General features: G+C 45.9%; 1 protein-coding gene across 3 annotated transcripts in view; it reads left to right on the top strand.

Moving 5' to 3' along the window:
• TRAK1 (trafficking kinesin protein 1) overlaps window positions 1-26,136 on the top strand; it is a 123,007-nt gene that overhangs the window by 15,569 nt on the left and 81,302 nt on the right. For all 3 annotated transcript variants that reach the window (XM_039230371.1, XM_039230370.1, XM_039230369.1), the window contains exon 2: window positions 20,562-20,756. The gene's annotated coding sequence lies outside the window, so the exon portion shown is untranslated. The remainder of the gene's footprint in view (window positions 1-20,561; window positions 20,757-26,136) is intronic.

The following is a 26,136-nucleotide window of genomic DNA, read 5'->3' as shown; positions in this document are numbered from 1 at the left end:
CCCCCCCCCCCCCCCCCCCCCCCCCCCCCCCCAGTTTTTAAAAGGGATTGAAGGAAAGAGGGGATGAATTGTCCAGAGGATCTGACAGGTAAGGAAGACAGCCTCAGTTGTGTGGAAACAAACAAATCATCTTTCTGCCCCTCTGTGCCTTCTCTTGACTTGTTCCTTCCACCTTTATTTTAATTGATCCCCATCTGCTGTTTGGGGAAGTGAATTCCAAAATTTGTTTTCGCCGGGACACCTGGGTGGCTTAGTCGGTTAAGCGTCCGACTTTCACTTAGGTCATGATCTCGCGGTTCGTGGGTTCGAGCCCCGTGTTGGGCCCTGTGCTGACTGCCAGCTCAGAGCCTGAGGCCTGTTTCAGAGTCTGTCATTCCCTCTCTCTGACCCTCCCCTGCTCATGCTGTCTCTCTCTCTCTCTCTCCTAGAAATAAATAAAACATAAAAAAAAATTCAAAATTTGTTTTCGCAAGGTGGAGGGTATTTTGAGAGCTAAGTGTGACCATGTCTTTTTTGCTTCGAGTGTTTCTTAGGAGATCTTACCTAGATGGTGGTGGGGTTTCAGTGCTATACAGTGAACTTTATTCTTTTAGCTATCACTTGTCACACTTTATGTCATTTTATTTATTTCTTTGTTTGCTTATTTTAATGTTTATGTGCTTCTGAGAGACAGAAAAAAATGTGAGCCAGGAATGGCAGGGACAGAGAGAGAGGGAGACACGGAATCTGAAGCAGGCTCCAGGCTCTGAGCTGTCAGCGCAGAGCCTGACACGGGGCTCGAACTCATTATCCATGGGAATATGACCTGAGCCAAAGTCGAACACTCAACCAACTGAGCCACCCAGGTGCCCCAACTTTAGGTCATTTTAAATTGGGTGTGTCAGGATTTGCTGGGTAACAAACAGCTCCCAAATTCACACTGGCCACTGCAACATTTATTCCTTGCGTGTAGCTGCATGTCGCCTGAGGATCACTTGGGCTTGAATTCTGGTCTGCTCCACTTCTCTCTCTCATTTGAGGATTTGGGCTCAAGGGGCAATGGCTGTCTAATGCTATAGTCTTCTGGCAGAGGACAGGGCTTATGAAAACAAACTCGATGAACACATTCAGAGTCTCTGATTGTACATGCAGGATGTGATGTCTGCTCACATAACCTTGGCCACGGCAAGTTCTGTACACCAGCTTGAAGTCACAGAACCTCAACGTGATTTTTGTTTGCAATGAGCCAAAGCAAGGGTAGGTAGTGAAGGAAGGATTGGAAGCCAGATTTTAGAAGATGTTGAAATGGATGAAGTGCATAGGTGGGGTCAGTGATCTCTCCTGTGGCCTAGAATAGCAGTCAGCAGACTTTTCTCTAAAAGCCAGAGAGTAAATATTTTAGGTCCATGGGTCACATGATCTGTGTCACAACTCCTAGCCTCTGTTGTAGCTGAAAGCAGCCATAGACCTAAAGGAATGCACGTAGCTGTGTTTCAATAAAATTGTTGTTTAGGAAAACACACAGGACTTCACTGTGGATGGTAGTTGGTGGACTTCAGCCCTGATTTGTATCTCTTTTAACAATAAAAGAGAAATATCCCTTATTAGTGGGGAAGCTCCTGGGGAGTCCAGTAAAACCCCACCCACCATTCAGCATTGTTAACCTATAAATAGTATTCCATGTCACTGAATTTTCTAGACAGCCAACGTTTATTGTTTCTGAGTATGAAACCTCATTTTGTTTAACCTGTTTTCTGCAGCATTGTCTGTAAAGGGTATTAGAAGCTCCTTGGTCTTTCCCAGGATGATGGGAACTTAAGGCAATTTAACCTTCCTGGTGGATTCAGAGTCTCTTTCATGAGCAGTGTTTGGCGAGAGACTTGGAGATGTGCCCTCAGTGAGGTTAATAGGTGTGCTTGGTGACCCTACTTTGACATCTGTTTTGGTCACGCACGCGCGCGTGTGTGTGTGTGTGACCGCTTCATTGAGATACAATTCACCTATTTAAAGTGTATCACAGGGGCTTTTAGTTTATTCACAGGGTTGTACAGTCATTACCACAAATCAATTTTAGAACATTTTCATCACCCTGGAAAGAAACTCTGGCCCTTTAAGCTGTCACCCCCTACCCAGTCTCATCCCTGTCCCCCATGTGGCTGAATTACTGAGCTTTCAGAGGTCACCTTTCGAATTCTGCTGCCTGTGTTCTTTCTTGGCCCTGACAGGCTTAGCCGCCTCGGAGAGCAGAGCAAGGGATCTTCTCGAAGGGCCATCATGCTGTACGGGTGTACACCCAATAGATACATTCATTGCCCCAGACACCTGTGCGTCAGAACTAATCACCTGAGGACATAGCTTTAACATTTGTCCTTTATTCATATTATACCTTTATATTTCTTCATTTGTATCCTGCTTTGTAGGAGGTTGTCCTGTATAATTTTCTACATTTTGAATTTACAGTTTTTGAGTTTGAAACCTGGTTTGGTAATATGGGATTGTTTCACGGCTCAGATTTTATTGGCTTTATCTGTTTTGTTTATCTTGTTGGGCTGCTGTAATGCTTTTTGGCGGATGAGTTTGCAATCTTTTAATATCCAGATGATCTCATTTCATGTTTTGAAAAAATAACCATTGTTCACTTATGAACAGAATTTCCTGCCTAGGAAACAATTGAGATGAGTAAAGCAGTTGACTGCATTGAATGGTGGAGGCACGGTAGGCATTAGGATTTTATAAAATTGTGTTCTGTTAATGAAATTTTCCTGATTTGACACAGGACTGTTTATCTCAGAGTTTAACCTTCGATATTCAGGGACTTTCATTCTGTAGTAAAAGCTAACTTTGGGGAGGAGAGGACAAGTGGGACGATGTGGGCCTTGAACCCTGGCAGCTGCTTGGGCTGCCTTGAGAGCTTTAGAGAGGCTCACTGTAGGTACTGGGTATAGGGGCACCTGTGTGGCTCAGTCGATGAGCGTCCCACTCTTGATTTTGGATCAGATTGTGACCTCATTGTTGTTGAGAGTGAGAAAGAAAGAAAAAGGAAGAAAGAAAGAAAGAATATATGCATATGTGTATATGCATATATATACATATAATGTTTATAGAGAGAATATTATATATATATATATTATATTTTGCAAAGCAGAAAGCAAGTGTTAACTAAAAAGTTAATCAATTCAAAACAGGAAACTAGATCTGAACCCCCAACATTCTGAGCAACAGAAGTCAGGAGGTGGGGTTTGGTGAGGTGAAGTATAATAAGCTATCCTATCTCTCCTATGGATAATCAGAAAAATACAGATTTACCTCCTATAACTTAAAGGTAACTAGCCACCTAGATCAGTGAAGATGAGGTTTGGCTGCGTGGGAACAGCGCCCTCACCTGGTAAGATTTATGTAGTGATGGTAGTACTCCATAAATGTTTGCGTTATTATTACTGTTATTTATTATCATTATAAAAAGTACAGCTGGATCTGTACATAACTTTAAAGCCCAGATGGCTCAAAGATAGAGTGTCAGGAATGAAGCTATAAAAGTGGTAGACATAAATGTTGCTGGATATTTTAATAATCTTGAGATGAGTGAAGCTGTGCTAGGCCAGATGCAGAGGCTAGAAATGTAAAGAAAATCATGGACCATTTTGACTGTTTGAAAGTGAAGCTTTATACAGGGTCTCTTGCTGTGATACAATATATCTGTTCCTGAAAAGCTTGCATGGTCTGCAAAATTGCAGTCCCCAAAAGAGCAGGAGTTCTGTAACTTTGTAACCAGAATGTTCAACCGTACAGAGCACAAAGGGTACGCTGGTTGCAGGAAAAAGTTGTGAGGTATGCAGAGGGCAGGGGGCGCCGTGAACATGAACGTGGGCGCAGGGGGAAGCACAGCCTCTGCAAGCCCAGAGCAAGGCAGGGGTGCACCTCCTTGGGGGTGGAACCCTATGCGTACAGTGTATTTTAAACTTAAGATAGCACTGAAAGGGCTGTTCTTGCCTGTGCAGTACAAGAGTTCTTGCCTACTTGCCGCAGGCATATGAGCTCCGGGTAGAAGGTCCCGTTGCAGCATACAGGGCTGTGTGGGGCGGGGAGAGACACAGGAAACATGAGTAGGTTTGCAAGACCAGTTGGGGAAACAATTGCACTAAATTTGATAGGCAAAGGGTTAATATAAAGGTCCTCTGTATATCAATATTAAAGAAAAGATAAGCAGTAACAAAAAATACATGAGCATCCTCTAAAGGAATTACAAATGGGGTGCACCTGGGTGGCTCAGTCGCTTAAGCTTCCAGCTTTTGGCTCAGGTCATGAGCTCATGGCTCATGAGTTTGAGCCCCAAATCAGGCTCTGTGCTGACAACACAGATACTCTGTCTCTCTCTCTTTCTCCCCCTCCCTGGCTTGTGTGCTGTCTCTCCCTCCCTCTCTTAAAGATAAACATTAAAAAAAAAAAAAAAAGAATTACAAATGACCAGTATGTCTGTGAAAAAATGTTGGGTATTACTAAGAAATAAATGTGAATGGCCAACAGGTACGTGGAAAGCTGTTCAACATCACTAGTCATCAGGGAAATGCAAATCAAAACCACAGTGAGCTATGCCCTCACACTTCCTAGAATGGCTAGTATCAAAAAGACCAGAGATAACAAGCCTTGGCGAGGATGTGGAGACAAGGGAACCCTTGTGCACGGTTGATGGGAGTGGAAATTGGTGCAACCACTGTGGAAAACAGCATGCAGGTTCCTCAAAAATTAAAAATAGAAATATCACTTCAGCTCAGGTCATAATCTCACAGTTTGTGAGCTTGAGCCCCACTTTGGGTGACCACAAGCATGCTTCTCTCTCTGTGTGTCTCTCCTGGGATTCTCTCTCTCTGCCCCTCACTCACGTGTGCTCCCTCCCCCCCAAAAAAAAACAAACAAAAAAATTCTGTAAGTTTCTCAGTGCTCATCAAGATTCTAAGTCTCCTCTTCATCCCCTTTATCTGTTTTACCCATCTCTGTACCCACTGCCTCTGTGGCAACCACTAGTTTGTTCCTGAATTTAAGAGTCTGCTTTTTTTTTTTTTTTTTTTTTTGCAATGAACATCTTTTGAAAAGTATGTTGGAGATGTGACTGTGAACATATAGGAATGTGCAGAAATAATTTACAAGTACTTAATGACTCCCATTTGTATCTGATAAGCTTTCATTGTTTTTATTTATTTATTTTTTAAATGTTTTTTATTTATTTCTAGGAGAGAGAGACAGAGAGACAGCGTGAACAGGGGAGGGTCAGAGAGAGAGGGAGTCACAGACTGAAACAGGCCCCAGGCTCTGAGCTGGCAGTCAGCACAGAGCCCGACGCGGGGCTCGAACCCACGATCCGTGAGATAATGACCTAAGCGAAAGTCGGACGCTTAACCGACTAAGCCACCCAGGCGCCCCAAGCTTTCATTGTTTTTAAATGTTTATTTATTTTGAGAGAGACAGGGATAGAGAGTGAGCAGGGGAGGAGTACAGAGAAGGGGGGATGGAGAGAATCCCAAGCAGGCTCCATACTGTCAGCACAGAGCCTGATGCCGGGCTCCAAGCCACAAACCATGAGATCATGACCTGAGCGGAAGCCAAGAGTCAGATATTTAACTGAATGAACCACCCAGGCGCCCCAAGCTTTCATTGTTTTAATTTCAGATCTCCTAAGTAGTTGGCCCAAGCAACTATTGTCATTGTGTAAGCAAGGACAATTTTTTTCCAAATCTTTATTTAAATTCTAGGTAGGTAACGTGTAGTGTCATATTGCTTTCAAGAATACAGTTTAGTGGTTCATCACATACATACAACACCCAGTGCTCATCACAAGTGCCCTTCTTAATGCCCATCACCTGTCTAACCCATCCCCCACCCACCTCCCTCCATAAAACCTCAGTTTGTTCTCTATCATTAAGAGTCTTGGGGCGCCTGGGTGGCTCAGTCGGTTAAGCATCCGACTTTGGCTCAGATCATGATCTCACAGTTCGCGGGTTTGAGCCCCGCATCGGGCTCTGTGCTGACAGTTCAGAGTCTGGAGCCTCCTTCGAATTCTGTGTCTCCCTCTCTCTCTGCCCCTCCCATGCTCATGCTCTGTCTCTCTCTGTCTCTCAATAATAAATAAAAACATTAAAAAAACAGTTTAAAAGAGTCTCTTGGGGTACCTGGGTGGCTCAGTCGGTTGAGCATCTGACTTTGGCTCAGATCATGAACTCACAGTTTGAGGGTTCAAGCCCCGCGTTGGACTCTTGTGCTGACAGCTCAGAGCCTGGAACCTGCTTCAGATTCTGTGTCTCCTTCTCTCTCTGCCCCTCCCCCACTCATGTTTTGTTACTCCCTGTCTCAATAATAAATAAACAATTTTAAAAAAAAGAGTCTCTTATGTTTTCCCTTCCCCTCTTTTCCCCCCTTCCCATATGTTCATCTATTTTGTTTCTTAAATTCTACATATGAGTGAAATCATATGGTGTTTGTTTTTCTCTGATTATCTTTCTCTTAGTTTGCTTAGCATAATACATTCTAGCTCCATCTATGTCATTGCAATAGCAAGATTTCATTCTTTTGGATGGCTGAGTAATAATATTCCTGTGTGTGTGTGTGTTTGTGTGTGTGTGTGTGCGCGCGCGCGTGTGCACTACATCTTCTTTATCCATTTATCAGTTGATGGACACTTGGGCTGTTTCAACAGTGTGACTGTTGTCAATATTGATGCTGTAAACATCGGGGTACATGTACCTCTTTGAATCTGTATTTTTTGATTCTTTGGGTAAATACTTAGTAATGCAGTTGCTGGATCATGAGGTAGTTCTGTTTTTAACTTTTTTGAGGAACCTCCATACTGTTTTCCATAGTGGCTGCATCAGTTTGCATTCCTACCAATAGTGCAAGAGATTCCCTTTTCTCTGCATCCTCACCAACATCTGTTGTTTCTTGTGTTGTTAATTTTAGCCATTCTGACAGGTGTGAGGTGTTGTCTTATTATGGTTTTGATCTATATTTCCCTGATTATGAGTGATGTTGAGCATCTTTTCGTGTGTCTGTCAGCCATCTGGATGTCTTCTTTGGAACAGTGTCTGTTCATGTCTTCTGTCCATTTCTTCACTGGATTATTATTATTTTGGGGGGGTATTGATTTTGCTAAAGTTCTTTATAGATTTTGGATACTAATCCCTTATCTGATATGTCATTTGCATATGTCTTCTCCCATTCCAGAGGCTGCCTTTAGTTTTGTTGATTGTTTCTTTTGCTTTGCAGAAGCTTTTTATCTTGATGAGGTCCCAATAGTTCGTTTCTGGTTTTGTTTTCCTTCCCTTCAACAATGTGTCAAGTAAGAAGTTGCTGCGGCCAAAGTCATAGAAGTTGCTGCCTGTCTTACCATCTAGGATTTTCATGGTTTCCTGTCACACATTTAGGTTGTTCATCCATTTTGAATTTGTTTTTGTGTATAGTGTAGGAAAGGGTCCAGTTTCATTCTTCTGCATGTCACTGTCCAGTTTTCCCAACAGTTTGTTGAAGAGAATGTCGTTTTTCCATTGAATATTCTTCCTGCTTTGTTGAAGGTTAGTTGACTATATCACTGCGGCTCCATTTCTGGGTTGTCTGTTCTGTTCCATTGATCTGATTTTGTGTCAATATCTTACTGTCTTAATGATTACAGCTTTATAATATAACTTGAAGTCTGGAATTGTGATGCCCCCACTTTGCTTTTTCAGGATTGGTTGGACTATTGGTGGTCTTTTGTGGTTTTGTCAAATTTTAGGATTGTTCCTTCTAGTTTGGTGAAAAATCCTGGTGGTATTTAGATAGATATTGCTATAAATGTGTAGATTGCTTTGGGTAGTATAGACGTTTTCACAATGCTCTTTCAATCCATGAGCATGGAATTTTTTCCGTTTTCTTTGTGTCCCCTTCGATTTCTTTCATAGGTATTCTCTAGTTTTCAGAATATAGATCTTTTACCTCTTTGGTTAGGTTTATTCCTAAGTATCTCAGTGTCTTTGGTACAGTTGTAAATGGGATCGATTCCTTGATTTCTTTTTCTGCTGCTTCATTGTTGATGTATAGAAATGCAACAGATTTCTGTACAGTGATTTTATATCCTGCGACTTTGCTGAATTCATGTAGTCTAGGAATTTTTTTTTGGTGTAGTCTTTAGGGTTTTCTATATAGAGCATTGTGTCGTTTGCAAATAGCGAAAGTTAGACTTCTTCCAAGCAAGGACAATTTGTGACAGCTTTGTTGAGCTATAGTTTACATAACCATAAAAGTTCCCCGTTGTAATTACACAGTTTAGTGATATTTCATAGTAGATTTACAGAGTTGCACAACTGCCAGAGTACTTGTACTGTTGCTTATTCCCATCTTCAGTGTATAAGGGTTCCAGTTTCTACCCATCCTCTCTGACTCATGCTATTGTCTTTTTTATTACAGCCATTGTAGTGAGTGTGTAGCGGTATCGTGTTGTGGTTTTCCAGCAGGGACACTTTTGTTATAAGGGTTTTTTTTTTTTGTATTAAAATACATATAATATTTCCCACTTAACCATTTTTAAAGTGTGTAATTCCGTGGCATTTGGTGTATTCAGATGTGTGTAAGCACCGTCTATTTCTAGCACATTTCATCACCCACACGGGAACTTCCTACCCATTAGCACTCAGTTCTGTTCCTCCCTCCTTTTAGCCTCTGGCAGCTACAATCTGATAGGTTTTCTATCTCTGTGGATTTATGTATTCTAGATATTTCATAGAAGTGGGATCATATTATAATGTGGTCTCTTGTGAGTAGTTTCTTTCAGCATGATATTTACGGTGTTTATTAACATAGTAGCATGTGTTAGCACTTGGGTCCTTTTTTCCTTTTTTAAAATGTTTATTTGAGAGAGAGGGTGTGCAAGTGGGGGAGGGGCAGAGAACGAGGGAGACACAGAATCCAAAGTAGACTCCAACCTGTCAGCACAGAGCCCGACGCAGGGCTCAAACCCACAAACCATGAGATCATGACCGGAGTTGAAGTCAGACGCCTAACTGACTGAGCCGCCCAGGTGCCCCGTACTTCATTCTTTTTAAAGGCTGAATAATATTGCATTGTATGGATAGATCCCATTTTCTTGGTCAGTTCTTACATTGGATTGTTTCCACCTTTTGAGCACAAGGAAGTGTTGCTGAGAACATTTATATACAAGGTTTTGTTTGAATACCTGCTTTCAGTCCTTTTGGCTATAAACCTGGGAGTGGAATTGCAGGGTCATATGTGGTGATTCTGTGTTTAACTTAGTGAGGACCTGCCAGCCTGTTTTCTAGAAGGGACACCTTGTGTCTGACAGAGGGTGATACTAATCCTTACACTGGAATAACAGGCATGAACTGGGGCTGTCTGGGGCAAGACAAGACGAATGGGCGTCGTGCTCAACCCAGCCCCTCCACCTCCTCTTCCCTGCTGGTGTTAGCCGCCACCTGATGGTGTGCTTGGTTCCCTCAAATGTTCTTAAACTTCTACTCCATATGCATCTTTTCTTGCCTCTGAGGTGTTGAAAGCCCCAGTCTGAGAGAGAGAAGAAAATCCCTAATGCAGTCACCGTCTTTTCTTTCTTTAAAAAACTAGGGGTAAAATATACATGACACAAAATTTATCATTTTAGTCATTTTGAAGTGTACCATTCTGTAGCATTATACACTCACGCTGTTGAGTGTCACTTCCTCCATCTCCAGAACTTTTTCCTTTTCCCCAACTGAAAATCGGTACCCTTTAAACACTAACCCATTTCCCACATTCCTCCAGCCTCAGGCGACCACCGTTCTACCTACGGTCTCCATGAATTTGTTGCTCTGGGGACCTCACATAAGTGGAAGTGTACGGTGTCCTTTTCTGACTGGCTTATTTCGCTTAGCATAATGTCTGTAGGGTTCATCCACGTGGCATATGTCAGAATTTCCTTCCTCTCTAAGGCTGAGTGATACTCCACTGTATGAACAGACCACATTTTGGTATCCATTCATTGATCGATGGCCACTTGGTTGCTTCTACCTTTTAGCTGTTTGTGAATAATGCTTTTAGGAACATGGATGTACAGATTGCTGTCGAGGTCCCTCCATTTACTTCCGGATATATACCTAGGTTTGGGATAGGTGGATCATAAGGTAGTTCTGTGTTTTAACTTTCTTGAGGAGCCTGGGTATGTGTGTTTTCATCAAATGCACTATAAACATGGTTATATATTTTGCACTTCAGATTTTTGGATTCTTTCTTAGATTTAATCCTATATGTAAGAGTACTGGTTTAAGGGTCATGACCAATTTTTGGTTCTCCAAACGTGCTGTCAAACTGTTTACTGCAAGTGTCGTTCCAATTTATACCAGCTCCAGCTGTCTGAACACTAATTCCGCTGTGAGCACTTTAATTACAGTCACACCGACACAGGCTGTTTTCATGTACAATTTCCTCTGAATAATTTAGTAGTTATAAAATGTATACTTTTAAGAGAAATTATCAAGGAAATTGGAAAAACCAAAGTATTTTAAAAAATTTTTTTAATGTTTATTTTTGAGAGAGAGAGAAAGAGAGAGGCAGAGCATGAGTGGGAGAGGGGCAAAGAGAGAGGGAGACAAAGAATCTGAAGCAGGCTCCAGACTCTGAGCTGTCAGCACAGAGCCTGACGCGGGGCTCGAACCCATGAACCGTGAGACCATGACCTGAGCTGAAGTCAGACGCTTAACTGACTGAGCCACCTAGGCACCCTCAAAGTATTTTTTTTCCTATTTGTCTCTTACTAAAACAAAGTCTTGTTTTCTTTTGTAAGTTTATTTATTTATTTTGGGAGAGACATAGTGCAAGTGGGGGAGGGGCAGAGAGGGGGAGAGAGAGAGAGAGCCCCAAGCAGGCTTCTCTCTGCCAGAGTAGAGCCCGACACGGGGTTTGAACCCATGAAACTGCGAGAAGATGACCTGTGCTGAAACCAAGAGTCAGTTGCTTAACTGACTGAGCTACCCAGGCGTCTCTCTTTTTTGTTTTTATTTTAAAATTTATTCACTTATTTTTGAGAGAGAGAGAGAGAATGCACAAGTGGGGGAGGGACAGAAAGAAAGAATCCCAAGCCAGCTTCGCGCTGTCAGTGCAGAGCCTTACATAGGGGTTGTACCCATGGGCCATGAGATCATGACCTGAGCCGAAGTTGGGTGCTTAACTGACCGAGCCACCCAGGTGCCCCTAAAACATATTGTAATGGGTAGTAACACTTCTTGTTTTTTGTGCAGGTTTAACTTTGGGCTGGATTTATACACATTAATTTTTCCCTTTAAACTAAATATCCATGCAGTTCAAGCTGTATGTATGTCTTACTACCAGAATCAGTCCAGCCTGTAATATACTGTCATCTGCTTTTATAGATTCCCATACAAAGTCCATTGGAGGCACTATTTCTGGAAATCTGGATTTGGGTTAGCCATTTTGGGGGCCTGCCTCGCAGACTCCTTCCTGGACTTCGCCCTGCCTCCTCCCCTGTCTTGTTGCGCCACAGCCTGGCGTGTCCAGGTGGACAGTGCCGGCTCAGCTGCCCGCGACTGCACTCGAGTGTCACTGCCGGTGTTGGACGCGGCCATCGGTCTTCTGCTGGGGTGGGTATCATCGAGCTAGTGTTCATGTGTGATTACGGGAGAGCTTGGAACCCAACACCTCGCCTCCGTGGAACTGACCCCATGTAATTGTTGATCCTTTTTCTTAGAAAGAGTCACTTCGGGTGGCACGTCAGTCCACAGCCGTTGCTGAGAGCTCCCCAGTGTAGGTTCTTCTGTCTGTAGTCTCATTGGACTTCTCTTTCCCGTTCCACGTGGGTTTCTCTGGGTGGCCCTGCCTGTCCTGGAGACCCCCCCTCCACTGCCCACCGCGAGGGGACTGGCCCTTAGTGGAGCCAGGCGGAAGAGGAGGGGAAACAGGGCTTGGCCTGTCTCTTTGGGGCCGGAGTGTGAGCCGAGGCGCTGCGTGGGGACAGGAAGGCCTTGTGTCTGGTCCCCCCACTGCTTAGCGTGAAACCCTCTCACCTTTCCCCTGTGTAAGGGGAAGGGGTGGGTGAGGACGGGCTCCCTGGGGGCCCCCACCCGTTCTTGTGAGGGGTGTCAGGACAGTCTTGTGTGGAAGTAGGCACAGGGCAGGAGTGTGGGAAGGACGAAGCCCACAGACAAGCCTCCTTGCCCTTGTGTTCTGTTTGCACGTTGAGCCACGTGCCTTACTTACTGACATTGTTTTTAAAGAAAGCAAATTCAGTTCATGAAAACCACCAGAGGCCAGGTGCCAGCTCTCAAATGTTGGTGTGCAAGAACCCCTTGGAGGTACTTGACCTAAAAGCCAGTTCCTGGGGCAGAAGGTCTGGGGTGGAACCCCAGGAACTATCTGAAGACCCCCTCATAGAGAAGCCCGCCTGTTGCACCCTCACCCCCACATACGGTTCTCGGGAGGGGTCCTGCGCCCAGATCAGTGAAGGGAGGGAAATGCATCCTTGCAGATTTCTTCCCTGGAGGATCTGCAGCAAGGCCACCACACTGGGAATGAGCCATGTGTGAATTTGGGATGGGAGGAAGTAGGCTGGGGTGTGGGGTCCCGCTCAGCCCCTTACCAGCGGAGTCACTTGGGCCCCTCAGATCATCTCCGAGACTTGGGTTTCCTCGATTGTAAAATGTGTTCTTCATTCTCACCCTGCCTGCTGATCCCTGAGGTAGTGAAATTCAGGAATGGGTCGCATCATGCAGCAAATGTTGATTGAGCACTTACTGTTTACCAGGCAGGGAGCTGTGTAAACCGTACGGGACAAATCGGCATCCAAGTTGGAACTGTCCCTTTCTGAGGCCTCTCATGTGGTGGGCCGAGCCCTAGTCTCAGGTCAGTTGCTGATTGCTCAGTGACCTTTGGCCGCAGCCTCAGCCTCTCTGAGTTCAGTCTCACCTTCTGTTAGATGCGGTGGTTGAGCCAGTGGTTTTTAGCTCCAATGGTCCCTTTGCAGGTTGTGAAATCACAGCTTTTGTGGTATAGATCGTAACTAACTAACACAGTTCCCTGAAGATGCGTAGGTAAGGCTCTCAACTGTGTGACCCTATAGTAGAGAGGAATTTTCTAGAAAGACACCAGTTACAAAGTATCGCATCTGTCTTTGGAACCAGTACGGCCCGTGTGTAAGTCTTTGAGTCTGCATCCTTTCATCTCAGTAATTTAAAGAAAAATGAATTGTCTCCAAGTCTGTACAAGTGGTTTACAAATGGCCAAGTAGGAGAGGGATCTTGTCTCCTGCTCTCTTGAAAGCACTGTGGCGGGTTTACCATCACCGCTGAGCATCATGGGTGGTAAGAGGCTTACTTCTCCCCACAGCTTCCTCAAGCACAGACCTGGGGTCATGCTGTTCAGTCACCGGCCTTATGGCCAAGTGGAAACTTGGTGGGTAGAGAAATGGAATGGGCTTGGGGTGGGGAGGAGAAAATAGAAAACAGATGAGTAGAATAGGGCCAGTTTTTGTGAGTTAAGGTTCCCTTACTTTTTGTTTTTGTTTTTGTTTTTTGACTGCCACCTTTATGTAGCCTAGAACATTCTCCCAAGGGCTAGAGTGGGACATCATGGGAAATCCCAGAGTACAAACAGGAGGTACACAACACAGGCTTAATTTGGCCCTTGGGTGTTTAAAAACAATTTTTTTAGATAGAGGGCGCAAGTGAGCAAGGAGCAGAGAGAGAGAGAGAGAGAGAGAGAGAGAGAACAGAGAGAGAGAGAGAGAATCACACTAGGGGCAGGTGGAGGGACCGGAGAGAGAGAGAGGAGAGGGAGGGGGAGACAGAGAGAAGTGGAGCTCACCTGATGCAGGACTTGAGCTCATGAGCCGTGAGGTCATGACCTGAGCTGAAGTCAGATGCTTAGCCTACAGAGCCACCCAGGTGCCCCAGGTGTTTACAGAATTCTGAGTGAATGTCCTACATTTAAAAATCGAGAAATCCTGTAAAAATGCAGATGGAGGAATCAGCATATCCAGGGCTGCAGGCACCTCTTGGCTGGACCAGGAGGTGCTATACACCCAGCTCTTGGCCTGGCTGCTCACACACACATGGGCAGGAATAGAGTTCTTGTGCAACGTCACGCCTTTGTTCTGTAGAAGCAGAAACAGAGTTCCAGACAGAGGAAGATGGGACTTGCTGGTGTGACAGAAGCTGGGGACACCGGGGGTGGGGGGGTGGTTGGGGGGGTGGGGCTCCTCCACGCTCTTGGAACAGTGCCCCTGGGTACCTGGGCCTCATGCACTTTCCGGCAGGTGGCAGTCACGCTGCTGGTGTGCCTCACGTTCTGTCTCTTCCCTGACTTTCCCCTGGCCCTTCCCCCACCCCCCATTGTGCCAGTTTCTTCTCAGAAAGCTTTCCTCTTTAACCAGCGCTGTTCCCTCTCTCCTTTTGTTCTTTCTACCTCCTCTGCTCTTGCCCCAGGATCCTTCGGAGCCTGGGTGAGTGTTTAGAACGCTTCTCCCCTGCATCCGTGCAGCTCTTTGCTCTCTCGGGCCCAGAGCCCTCCAGCTCTGGCGTGCAGACAGGAGGCCCCAGAATCCTCTATGGAGCCACCCCCACCCCATCTGGGGGTGCCCCCCACTCAGAGCATGTAACTGCATGGTCCTAGATATGTCGATTTCTTCTGAGATGCCAGGAATCTGTATCTTTACATGAGACTCCCTGATTTTTAAATGTCAGACTCTAATTTAGAGCTGCCGCCTCTGCTGTAAAATGTTAAGCATTATCTTGGGTGCCTGTCAAGTTCCATGAAGCTGGCATGCCACCTGTGTGTCAGAGGGGACCCCTTCCAGCCTCTCTGTGGGGGTGAGAATCTACCCCAGTCAGGTGTCAAGTGGACATAGCTGCACTTTTAGCCCAAGAACTTCTGGCTGCCTAGCAGGCTCCAGCACCATGTCTCACCCCCTGACAGTCCTAAGTGTACTCCTCATCCTCTGGTGGGAGCACCCAAGGGCCCGACAGCCCTGGGCACTGGATGACTCCTCCTCCCCTGTACTGAAGGCTGGGAGTTGGTCCATGTCAGGGACGTAGGGCTGCCAGACTAGCCCTGCTCTCTATTGGTGATTCATCCTTGCCTGTGTCCCCATCATTTTTGCAGCGCTCAGTGAGCACTTACTATCGCCCAGCTGGCTGCAAAGGTAGCTAATTCAGTTGTTTCTCATGAGGGGCCTTACCGTTAGTGAAGAAGGGATTGCAGAAAGCACTCATAACATCGTAGTGAAATAGTCGATGTACTACATATATAACCACAGGACAGAAGTCAAAGAAAGCTTGAAATACAAGGTGACATTTGAGTGGTATTTTGAGATGGAGTTTGCCGGGCAGTGAAGGTCATTCTAGGCAGCTAGGACAGCTGGTGTAAAAACCAAGATTTGTGAAAAACTGTGCTTAGCAAATGGTGAGAAGTTGGTGTGGCTTAACTGAAGAGGTATTGGAGAAAATAGCAGAGATGGCACTTGATAAGAAAGGCTGTTTTAACAGAGACTAAGGTAATAGTGGCTTCAACAAGGTAGACCTTTCTTTCTTTCTCTCTTACAAGTCCTGGGAGAAGGTTGGGCCCCACTAGGAGGTCCCAGGCATCGTGGGTTGCTCTGGTGTTGCTGCCTTTACCTGTGTGGTTGAGGTTCTCAGCACTAGCCCACTCTCTGCATGCCACAGGTGGGGAAGGCGTGGCTTGGAAGCTCTGTGCACCTCCTGATAACCAGGCATAGAGACATACCTTACTGCAAGAGGAGATGGGAAATGTAGTTTTTAGCCAGGTGGCCATGTGCCCAGCCACGCCTTGGGAATTACATTACCGAAAGGAAGAAGTAGAAACTGGATATTGGGAAACCCCTGTCCTAACAGCTACTATGTTAGGAAGGTGTGTGTGGGCTGAATCATGAAGTACTTCATAGGGAGCTGGGAGTGGTTTTGTTTTGTTTTTTTGTTTGTTTGTTTTTGTTTTAACTTTTTTTTAAAAAGCTTCTTTGTTAATTTTTGTTTATTTAATTTTTTTCTGATGTTTAGTATTTTAGAAAAATTTTTAATTTATTTTTTTAGTATAGTTTATTGTCAAGTTGGTTTTCATATAACACCCACTGTTCATCCCAGCAAGTGCCCTCCTCCATGCCCATTACTCATTTTGAGAGAGAGTGACAGAGTGTGTGAGCCGGAGAGGGAGGGGCAGAGAGGGAGGCGGGGAGAGGGGAGGGAGGGAGGGAGAAAGAGAGAGAGAGAGAGAGAGAGAGAGAGAAAGAGAGAGAAGGAGAATTCCAAGCAGGCTCAACAGTCAGCCCGAAGCCCCACACGGGGCTTGAACTCACAAACTGTGAGATCGTGACCTGAGCCAAAATCAAGAGTTGGATACTTAACCGACTGAGCCACCTAGGTGCCCCTGAGGAGCTGGGACATTTCTAAAGCAGAGCAGTACCATGTTTTAGAAACATCTTTCCACAGATGGCTCCAGTGGCAGTGTGGCCAGCAGCCAGGGGGCTGTTGTAGTAACTGGAGGTGGAAAGATGCGAAGGGGCCAGTCCAGCCTGACCACCTGTGTGAGCCTGGCCGTTTGATGGTTTTACAGGCTGCGGCTTGGTGGGTTCTGGGCTGTGGTTGCTGCACATTTGCCAAAAGGCAGGGACCTGCTGGGGGCTGAGTGCAATCAGTAGGCTGATCCCTTATCTGAGAACACGTTTATGTCTTGTTAATAATGGGGGTTAGAGTTTTGAAGAAATGATGACTGTCAGGCATATAAAGGGGTCCTTTCCTCCAGGTTGGGCCAACAGTGTCCTTTCACACCTTGAGCTTGAGTCAGCTCCAGGAGAGGGGGTCAGGGCCATCCTTCTCGGGCCCCTGATCCTTCGTGGTCCTGTAGACAAGTTGCTTCACTTCTCCACTCTGCTTCCTGTGCTCTGGAAGGGAAAATTATTCTGACATCTCCCTAATTTGTCAGTGTGTTTAATTGAACATCGCTACCATACTTGTGAAGTTGTCACAAAAACTTCCTGATGAGAATGTGCTGGGAAATTGTCAGCATTTCTCATGTGCCTGCCTGGGAGGTGGGCGGCATGGGGCGGGGCACGGCTTTCAATCCTTCGGCTGAGCCTTCTCTTACGGGATCTGCCACTTACCTGCGTGGCCTTGAGCACAGCCCCTGTGAATCTCAGCTTCCTCATCTACAAACCAGAGCAAATATTATGCGTGTCCAGGTTGCTTGGAGGGCCAGGGAGCGCCCTGAAGGCAGCTGGCTTGGGCTTGCAACAGTGCAGGAATTCCAGGGGAAATCTCGAAGGCCCTCATACCATGTTTACCCAACCTCAGGCCTTGGGTGCTTCTCCATGAGGCAAATGCGGTGTCCCCTCCTCTGGAGGTCCCCAGGGCCATTGGTCTCTGTAATCCCTCTCAGTGCTCTGATTCTCTGGGCGTCCAGGGAGCTGAAAACTTGCTTTGTTTATATGACTGGTCACATTATGGCAAAATCAAACACACAGAGTTTTTTAAAAAGACATTTTGGCACAGTCTCGCCTTTTGATATTTTATCTCGCCAGCCATCATGTGCTTTTGGGAAAACAGTCTCTTTTGGACATAAGGACTCATGCTGTACATAGGTTGACCTTCAGCCCTGGAAATGTGGAAGGACAGGTCAAGGCTCAGGGTTTGAGCAGCCGCCAACATGCTCAAAAGTGACACTTCTTAGAAGGAATTTTCAGTTTAGATTATTGCCTTCCCCCTGATCCAGAGCAGTGACATGGACGATTCTAGCCTGTTGTGAGCATGCGTCACTCGGGTGTGTCGGTGACCTCCCTCTTCCGCTAGGTGTAGGCTGGCCTGGCCCTTGGTGGAGGGACCAGTTGAGATGTTCAGTTCAGTTGAGATGCCACCAATGTCAGCCCTCCTTGACCCCACGTCCTCTTTCTCACAAGGCTGCCATTTTGTTGCCATGAGGCTTCTCGTCAAGATGAGCTTTGTGGGAACTTCCTCTTCACCTGATCCTGAGAGAAGGAAATACTCGCTCAGTTATGGGCCCATCTCGAGCCTCTGGGTGGCGTTTGGTTGTTGGTGGGAGGTGAGAAGAAATAAGACACACTTGTGTTGAGGTCAGGCTGTTGGCTCTGGCCCTGGGGAGGACGTAACTTCTGTTGGCGGCAGACGCCTGCCAAGTGGCAGAGCGGCTCCGGTCCGGTTTTCAGCGGGCTGAAATGCCAAGCGCGCACTCGCAGTGACATTTCCCACAAGAGGCACAGAAATCAAATGGTCAGATGCTGACCCCCGCCAGTCCCAGAAGGCCCAAGTAAAATTCTAAATGTCTTCACATTGTACTTATTTTCTTCTCTTTCATCAGCGCGTGAAAAACCACACTGACTTCCTGCATCAAAATGCTCTGCAACAAAGCTTTGCAAATTAAATTGAGCAAGAAGGGGTGGGGGGAGTGTGGGTTGTAGGAGGTAGAGGGAGTCTCACAGGTGCTCTCAGTGCACTCCTGCCCAAAGGGAAGCCCTGGGTCACTGGACGCTCTCTCTGCCTGTGCTTCTGTATTTTCCCCCCAGCCGTGTGGCCTTACAGCCTAAGGACACAGGGATTTGGGTAAGTCTCTGGCACAGCTAGTCTTCTGGGCACAGGTGTGTCCGTGTTCTGCTGGAGCGTGAGCGGCCATGTGGCCACTGCCTGCCGCCGCCTTTGCTTTGGTTCAGCCCAGAGAGGAGCAAAGGGACCGGTCTTCCCTGTTGTGCTGGCTTTGGTTCTCTAGCAAACGCCTGCCCGGGGCCCTTCCTGCTCCCTCCTCCCCCCGCCCCCCAGCTCGCCGCACCCCAGGACCGGCACCCCAGGACCCACACCATTGGCAACACTCATTTCCTCTGTGTGTGTTCAGGGTGGACCTTTCTCCTTTCCTTTGATGCCACCTTCCACGTCCTCGGGAATGACTCATAACTGCGATCTCTTGTCACCTCTCCCTTACTTCCCCCGGCTGTTGTGTGGTGTCATGGATCTCCAGAGGGTTTTCTTCTGCCCCCTCCCTGCACTTCGGAGAGGGACAAGGGACGGGAGATTGAAGCCCGTACTCTGCCCTCCTCCTTGACCCTGTCCCCCACCTTTGTTTACTACTGCAAAGCCAGAGCACCTGTGGCTCTTAACTCTGTTCTTATCTTTTGAGTGGTTTTTCTCTTGGAAGGCTCATTCCTAGAACAAGAGACTGAGTTAACTCTTCTCTCTTTCCCAGCCCTGAGCACCACAGATGCCTTGGTCTATTTATGAGTTGACAAGACCATTACTGTTCACACCTGCCATTTGTCATGGGTCCGAGTCAGTATAGTGACTGATGGCAGAATCAGTTGAGAGATAATTAGCACTCACCCATTAGCATTTATTATTTTTTAGGTTATTTATTTAATTGTATTTATTTATTTATTTTGAGAGAGAGAGAGAGACAGACAGAGTTCTTATAGGAGGGGCAGAGAGAGAGAAGAGATAGAGAATCCCAAGGAGGCTCCACACTATCAGCACAGAGCCTGAAGTGGGACTCAGTCTCATGAACTGTGAGATCATGACCTGAGCCAAAACCAAGAGTCAGGTGTCCAACCGACTGAGCCACCCGGTTGCCCCCCCACTAACATTTATTTCATTCTTCTGAGGGGTACAGAAATTGTGTAAGACTGGGCTTGTCTGGGTACTTTGCATTTTTTTTTTTTTTACAGTTTAATTAAAAGGCCTCTTTAATGTGCTTTTATATGGATGGATTCACCTTCACAGGCTTTATGGCACACCCCCTGAGCACGGGACCTGTGAGGGGTGAAGGGCACGGGTGGTGGATTGAGAACAACGATTGATGGAAATTTGCCATCTCACAGGGAGATGGGTTGAACACTACCCAGAAGGCAGAACTTAATAAGTGCAGCCAAAGAAGATCTGACAAAATGCTGTATGAACACAGAAGGGAGGAGAGAGGTTAAGTCTGCTTGAAGGGTTCAGAACACCAGCACATCTGGGACGAGGTGGTGTCCCAGCTCTGCCTTGACGGAGGGGCACCGGTTACTTTGGTTGGAAGCCCCCAAGAATACAAGCACTGCAAGCGTAGGACCATAACTGTTGTGTTGATGGTTGTATCTCCTGTGTCTCTGCAACTCAGGGTATATTTGGACGGATGAATGGAAAGAAATATCGGTGGATAAACAGTTGAATGAATGAATTAAATGAAGGCAGAATCCTAGGTGTGGGGGGTGGCTTCACTGGTAAGAGTGGTGAGAAGAAGTTAGGCATATTGGTGCAATTTTAACTGGTTTGGCTTATACTTAGAATGATTGAAAGAGAGTGGCCAGAGAAAGGGTTGTGAAGAATGACCAAGCCCAGAAAGCACAGGAGTGGTGGCTTTACTTCGAAGAAAGTGAATGTTTCAGGTGGGTCTTATAAGTTTTGAGAGTGGAATTTAAATAGGAGAAAGCCCCCGCCCGCATGGCCTCATCTGGTCTCTCCATGCTGTGGGTAAGTAGCCAAAGACACCTGCTGCGGCCGCAAGGTCACTTAGATCATCAGCGAGGCCTAGACCAGTCCTGGGCTCTCACCTTCCCGTCTTCCTCTCTTTAGACGTGTGCAACAGCACCGATCTTCCGGAAGTCGAGATCATCAGCCTGCTCGAGGAGCAGCTGCCCCATTATAAGTTAAGAGCCGACACCATCTACGGTTATGATCACGACGACTGGCTCCACACGCCCCTCATTTCTCCAGATGCCAACATCGACCTCACAACCGAGCAGATTGAAGAGACGCTGAAGTACTTCCGTGAGTAGTTCCCTTTGGTCTGGTCCGTGATGGGTTGTGTTGCTTCGCCGTGGCCCCGCGTGGGGCTTGGCGCTGGTTAGCGGGTCTTCCGGCTGGCCATTTAAGGATGGGTGTGCCAAGAACCCTGGCACTAGGGTTTAGCCACGTGCAAGGCCTTGACTTTGAGTGTTCGGAATAGAAATCTTAGAGTGGTGGGGACCAAGTATGAATTTTCATGTGAACTAGTTTTCTCCTGACTGTACAGAAGAACTTGAAAATATTCCCATTTCCCCCCTTCTCAAAATACCATGTGAGAACTTAGAAACTCTCCCTGGGAAGGAGTTTGCATTTAAACCAGAGGTACTGGGAATATCTTGGCTACTTAGTATTATTTATGACACAGCAAGACACACCTACCAAGGCTGATAATTTATTTTTTTTATACTTTTTAATTGAGGTGTAATTGGCATATAACATTATATTAATTTCAGGTGTACCACATGATTCGATATTTGTATACACTGCAAAATGATCACCACATAGGTCTTGTGAACATCTCTTCCCATACATTGTTAACAAAAAAGTGTTTTTTCTCATGAGGCACTTGGGTGGCTCAGTCCATTGAGCATCTGACTTCGGCTCAGATCATGACCTCTGCTATCTGCACAGAGCCGGCTTCAGATCCTCTGCCCCCTCTCTCTGCCCTTCCCCCACTCGTGCTCGCTCCCATGTGCGCTGTCTCTCTCAAAACTAAATAATCACTAAACATTTTTTACAAATTAAAGCAAACAAAATATTGGGGTGTCTGGGTGGCTCAGTCAGTTAAGCGTCCGACTTTGCCTCAGGTCATGATCTCACAGTTTGTGGGTTCGAGCCCTGCATCAGGCTCTGGCTGCTTCTGATTCTGTATCTCCCTCTCTCTGACCCTCCCCTGCTCATGCCGGCTATCTCTCTCAGAAATAAATAAAACATGAAAAAAATAATAAAATATTAAAATTCTTTTTCTCATGATGAGAACTTGCAAGATCTACTCTTAGCAGTTGTCAAATATGCAGTACGGTATTATTAACCATAGTCGCCATGCTGTGTATTATATCCCCGTGACCTATTTCTAACTGGAAGTGTGTACGTTTTGACTCCCTTCACCTGTTTCTCCTACCCCTCCCCCCCACCCCCCTGCCCCTGGCCATCACCAATCTGTTCTCCACATCTGCGAGCTTGGCTTTCCAAGGCTAATGGCTTCCGTGTGAGAGCCACTAAGCTGGTTATTCAGGAAACTCAAAACACTGCTTCCACCGTGAGCCAGTCATGCCTTGGACTGCGGAGCTGACACCTGGTAGGGTGAGAAGTATACTAGGATTTGTACCCCGCCCCCCCCCCCATGTGTGGTAACAAGGGTGGGAACCTGATGTTGTGCAGATTGGGAAAACTGCCCAAATTTTAATTTAAAAAGTCATGCTAACAATCTTTCCAATGTTCATCCAGGAGGTGCTTTTGTAGAAATAATCATACTCTTTAGAAATTCGCCATAGCCCTATGAAGTTCATAGGACAGACCAGCTCTCCTTGGTCGTGATGCCTCTGACTGTTGAAAATTCACGTTAACTTTAGCCTAGTCTAATTGGTGACATCACTTTTAAGGTGACATCTTTACATTCCTGCATACCATTGTGTCCCCATTAGAAATAAAAAGTATAGCAGTCCTTCTGCTCGGTGGTAACGTGGTTCAAAACCAGCTTCTAATACACCTGTAAGTTTCTGTCATTATTTTTTCAATACAGAGTGATCTCCAATTTTCCCAAATTTGTGAAATCATTTAGAATAAACAAGTTGGAAGTGCAAGTTTCTCTTTCAGCATGTATCTGGGGCTGTTTTCACATTTTCTCTATTCGATGTTAATGAGAATGGAATTTTGTTTAAACTGACCTGTGTTTTTATATGTAAGACAAATCCTACGAGTCTCTGTGAACACTCAGATAATCAGTTTCGATAGGAATAAAAATAGAATTATCCACATCAGGGCAGATAGGCAGCATGTAACTCGTACCAGTGTTCACATTGGAGCTTTAGAATTTCCAGCGTGTCTAGTTGTGTGCAGGAAGCTCTTTGCCAGTCACTTTTGTTGACTTGTGGTATCTGTAAGAGCAAGAGATGTGGTGTTGGGTGGAGAACCGTGTCGAGTGACCTTCTTGGCAGCTTCTGTATTTCGTTCCTCGGACCACTTTGCAGTAGAATTGGCCACAGAACTACTTTTTCAAAAATCCCCCATGTGTTCCTTACTCTGCTTCTTCTTTTAAATATTTATTTATTCTTGAGAGAGGGAGACACACACACAGAGCACAAGCAGAGGGGCAGGGAGAGAGGGAGACACAGGCTCCAAAGCAGGCTCTAGGCTAGGAGGAATCAACACAGAGCCTGACAGGGGGCTCGAACCCATGAGCTGAGAGATCATGACTTGAGCTGAAGTTGGACGCTCAACCGACTGAGCCACCCAGGCGCCCCTTCCTTACTCTTCTTTAAGAGACCCTCCTGTGATTCTGCAGGACACCGCATGGCCACCTCTGGCACAGGAGACTCCTGGGTCCCTTCTGCACAGATTAGCCACTTACATACGCAGCGTCACAGGAACCATCCATGGGGAGAACTATTTGGGGAGAACTTTTGTATGAACTGCCTCCTTCATCCCTGTGCCATGTCTGCAGTTTGGGCAAGGCTGGTCTGACTATTGAGGAAGAGGAAGCAAGGAGGACTCCTAGTATTTGTTCCATAGCCCTGATGTCCAGCTTCTTCTTTTTTTTTTTTTTTAATGTTTTATTTATTTCTAGGAGAGAGAGAGAGAGAGAGAGACAGTGTGAGCAGGGGAGGGTCAGAGAGAGAGGGAGTCACAGACTGAAACTGGCTCCAGGCTCTGAGCTGGCAGTCAGCACAGAGCCCGACGCGGGGCTCGAACCCACGAACCGCGAGATCATGACCTAAGCGAAAGTCGGACGCTTAACCGACTAAGCCACCCAGGTGCCCCGTTGATGTCCAGCTTCTAAAATACTTCAGTAGTATAGTTGAACAGACTCCATGGCTTCTTTCCACGTGTTCATTCCGCTTTTAGTTATATCCTGAAGAGAGGGAGAAAAAAGAAATTCTGGTGGATTTGGTAGTAGATAACACAAATTATACTAAAATTGGGAGAAGCGAAGTAAACACGGAGCAGAGATTCTGAAAATTCTTGGAGTGTGGTTGCATCCAAGTCTTACTTTGTATTTCCTTCAGTGGCACTTGCGCTTAGAGCCAAGTAGATATTTGCTAACTGTTGGTTAAATGAATGATCAGAGGTTAACTCTTTTTTTTTTTAAGTTTATTTTATTTATTTATTTCAAGAGAGAGTGAGAGAGCAGGGGAGGGGCAGAGAGAGAATCCCAAGCAGGCTCTATACTGTCAGTACAGAGCCCCATGCGGGGCTCCAACTCACCCACCATGAGATCATGACCCAAGCCAAAATCAAGAGCCAGACACTTAACCGACTGAGCCACCCACGTGTCCCCAGAGGTTAACATTTAGATATAGTTGGCTCTTGATCAGGGCTTTCAAACTCAGGTTCTGGGACCTCAGGTCTGTAGAGGGACTTTGGGGATTCTGTGGACTTGGAAAGAAATGAAATACATCTTTTTTTTTTTTTTGATGTATTTATTTATTTATTTACAAATAGTTTATTGTCAAGTTGGTTTCCATATAACACCCAGTGCTCATCCCCACAGATATTACATCTTTATTTTCATTAACTTCTGACCGAAATGCAGCATTTCTGTTCACTGTGAACATAGAAAACAAAGTACTGTGGCATTAGCAGGACCTGTGACTTGGTCACCAATAGAAATCAAGATTTTCATGTCACGCTATTGTGGGAACAGATACTTCGAAATACCACTTTTACTCATCGCTGCTTTCAAATGGCAATCATTAGGTGTGCTGATAGGTCTTGTTATTTATTTACTTTTTTATTTTAATGTTTGTATTTGAGAGAGAGAGAGACAGAGTATGAGCTGGGAGGGGCAGAGGGAGATGGAGTCAGAATCCAAAACAGCCTCTAGGCTCTCAGCTGTCAGCACAGAGCCCGACATGGGGCTCAAACCTGTGACCCCACGAACCAGGAGATTGTGACCTGAACAGAAGGCTTCCCTACATCTTGTTATTTAATATGTTATTTAAAGAAGCTCTTGTATCACAGGCTTTCTTCATGTTTTAAAAACCGCATTATAGGGGCGCCTGGGTGGCTTAGTCGGTGAAGCGTCCGACTTTGGCTCAGGTCATGATCTCGCGGTTCGTGGGTTCGAGCCCCGCGTCGGGCTCTGTGCTGACTGCCAGCTCGGAGCCTGAAGCCTATTTCAGCCTATTTCAGAGTCTGTATCTCCCTCTCTCTCTGACCCTCCCCTGCTCACGCTGTCTCTCTCTCTCTCTCTCTCCTAGAAAAAAACCAAAAAACAAAAAAAAACCGCATTATAATACAGTTGGTTTCCTTTGTAGTCCTTTGTATTTCATTCTCTGTTTTCAAAGCTTTCTTCGGAGGGTCTGTGAGCCTTGCCAAGCCTGCTGGGTGCATGGTGTCCATTTTGAGTTTCATTGTTTGTTTACACGTGCATAACCCAGGTGACGTGGGGGCCACAACAGTGTGACTCACCGGTGTGTTAAATCAGTTGTGAGGTGTGTGAGAAGATAACAGAACTGTTTCCTTTTATACTTACTATCTCCTCAGTTAGGGCAGTGGTTCTCTGTTGTGGGTGGGAGTGGGGATACGGGGTAACCGTAGGGGTGCCGGTAATAGGGGATGCGATAAAACTCAGCTCCTTTTCTTACATGCCGTCCCCCAGAGTAGGGAAGTGATGCTTTGCCTTTTGAGCCCGATGTTCAGCTGGCTCGTTTTCTTGTTGTTTGTTTTTTTTATTTTAGTTTATCTTGGTTTTTTAAATTTAGTTCAAGCCGAATGTGGGGCTTGAACTCACGACCCTGAGGTTGCGAGTCACACGCTCTACCAGCTGACTCAGCCAGGTGCCCTTCACCTGGTCTGGTAAGAAGAGGTGTCCACATCTTTGAGTGTCTACCTTTACCAGGTGGTAGAATGACCTTTACAGACAATTTTAACAGGCGGGTTGATTTTTTGACTCCTGATGAGTCTGAGAAACACAGAAAATGGAAATGATTCACACAGCAAATGTACCCATAGATATGGGATATTTTGGTTTAGACGGTCTAAGAGGAAAAAAGAAGAGTCAGCTCTGCCCTTACTGTGTCTGAAGCATGGTTTCTAATTCTTGACATGTATTTCATTTAATTCTCACACTGACCTCTGAGTGAAAGAATGTCACTGCCCCTGTTCTACAGATGAGGACACTGAGGCACAGGGAAGTTAAGAA

This window comes from Hyaena hyaena, unplaced genomic scaffold (assembly GCF_003009895.1).
Source record: "Hyaena hyaena isolate Hyena2069 unplaced genomic scaffold, ASM300989v1 scaffold_45, whole genome shotgun sequence".
NCBI classification, from domain to species: Eukaryota; Metazoa; Chordata; class Mammalia; order Carnivora; family Hyaenidae; genus Hyaena; species Hyaena hyaena.
This window is presented reverse-complemented; position numbering and strand designations above follow the sequence as displayed.